Source organism: Cynara cardunculus, unplaced genomic scaffold (assembly GCF_001531365.2).
Source record: "Cynara cardunculus var. scolymus isolate 2C unplaced genomic scaffold, CcrdV1 Un_Scaffold_7942, whole genome shotgun sequence".
Taxonomy (NCBI): domain Eukaryota; kingdom Viridiplantae; phylum Streptophyta; class Magnoliopsida; order Asterales; family Asteraceae; genus Cynara; species Cynara cardunculus.
In genome coordinates this window covers 8,768-11,106 of record NW_020203867.1, presented here as the reverse complement: position 1 = coordinate 11,106, position 2,339 = coordinate 8,768, and positions in this window count along the sequence as shown.

Genomic DNA, 2,339 nt, shown 5'->3' with positions numbered 1-2,339 from the left:
TAAATAGTTAATTTGATACTAATATCGATATAATTTTGTCAAATTTTTATAATATCTTCAAATTTATATTTTATTCAAAAATAAAAACACCATCATGAGGTCGGTCCATGGAATTTTCTTCCTTTTCCGATGGTTTCTTGGTCACGACCAGCTAAAGTTGATCTTAGAGTGTCTAGGGTTGGGCCAGGAGGGTGACTTGTCTAGGGTCACGACCAAATACAAATTACCGAGGGTCTCTTAATGCCTTCTTGTTTGCTTTTTTTAAAATCACATATTATAACATCGATTGAGATAACGAATAAAACGAAATATTAAAATCAAGATGTATCTCGCTGCATTGYGCGAGTACCCTTCTAGTATATATATACACATACAAAATAAACCAAATTGAAAATTTATTAATTAACATACTTTAGCATTTGGTTTGTATTAATTAATATATTATATTATTAATAAATATAGTATGAAATGTTGAAGGTTGGAACACCTTTGAATAAGTTAATATGAAGTGTTAGAAGTGGCGGAAGTCAAAAAAGTCACGTAGATTGCATTTTATGCAAGTTTTACAAATTACGTTGCTATTTCGGTAAACTACGCACACAACACTCAAACATGAGATGTTTGATGGGATGTTAAGCTTTGGAACTAAGTTTTGCATCTATTAGGAGTTGTCGGAGGTGTCGGAAAATTTTTACGGGATTCCAAGCTTAAAATCAAAAACGACAAAATTGCAAAGGAAAGCATAACACCTACAACCATGTAAAACTGCTTTTATTAGGAGATTTTTTTGTAGAATAATTTTATTCTAAGTTACATATTATCTTGTTACAAATGCGTAGGCGAAAAGCCCATCGAAAACGGAGGTCCGAGCGAAAAGTTATGAATTTTTTTGTATTAGTTGGTCAAAATAGGTGATGAGTCAACCAAGCCAGGTCAACCCGACCGAAAACGTGTTTAATTCGGAAAAACCCGATTTTGGCCCCATTTTCACCCCCATTTCACCTCTACAAACTTCTGGGTTTATTTAGGTGCGATTTTACACATACAGAAAGGATCTAACATCATTCTTGGTGAATCAAACAAGAAATAGAAGGTATAAAGCTACTAACTTTGTTTAGTTCATGTATTAGATCATTTGATGGAGATTAGGTTTAGGATTGATGTGAAATTGATAATATCTTAGTATTTTGAGTAAATTATGATATATATATATATATATATATATATATATATATATATATATTTTGTTATTTAGTAAAATGATGGATAAAACAGGGACGAACCCGAATTTTTTTTCAAACGGTGGTATCGTTTGACTATAAAAAAATATAAGAATTTTTTTTCAAACAATGACACCGTTTGACTATAAGAAACAACTATACTAATTTTTTTTCAAAGGTGACACCATTTGATTAAGAAAATGACACTGACATGATTCGAACTTGGGTCTTGGGTGGAATAAAAGTATTGCAAACCAACTATATGAAATAAAACTTGTTCTCATTGTATTCAAAATACATAAGGTGACACATAACAAATTAATACGGTTGCACATTTCACGAACCTGCTTTTTTTTACCTTGGACGGAGGAATAATACAGTGGCACGTGCCATCGTATGCACCACTATAGGTCCATCCCTAGGATAAAATTACAAGAATTAGTTGAAATTATTGAATGAAAGTATGACTGTTTGACTTTTCAAAGTCAAAGTACTCAAAATGATGATTATAAATGACCATTCTAGGACTTGAAAGTCAATGTTATATCCTGTTTTAAAATATATTGTATAAAATTATAGAAAAATCGTATAAGAGTGAGTCCAGTGGCATTTGAAATGTATCAATGTTTAGTTTATTTTATAGAGATATAATAATCTAATTACAATTTTAAGATGGATAAAAAATGCACTTTGTACAGTGCTATCAAACTGAATTATTTTTTGATTAATGAATTATGTGGCCTCACATTCTTTCTCACCTTCTCGTAGATTAGTTAGCTTCTTGTATAATCCTCCTTCTATATACATATATGTACCCATATATATATATATATATATACACACACACACACTAGAAAGGTACTCGTGCAATGCAGCGAGATACATATTGATTTTAACATTTAATTTGATTCTTTATGTCAATCGATGTTATAGTATAGTCATATGTGATTTTGAAAAAACAATGATGTTTTTATTTTTGAATAAAATATAAATTTGAAGATAACATAAAAATTTGACAAAAATATATCGATATTAGTATCAAATAACTATTTAAAATTCATATTTTTTGTGTAATTTTTTATTTCAATTTTTTATTATAATTTAATTTAGGTTCAACAA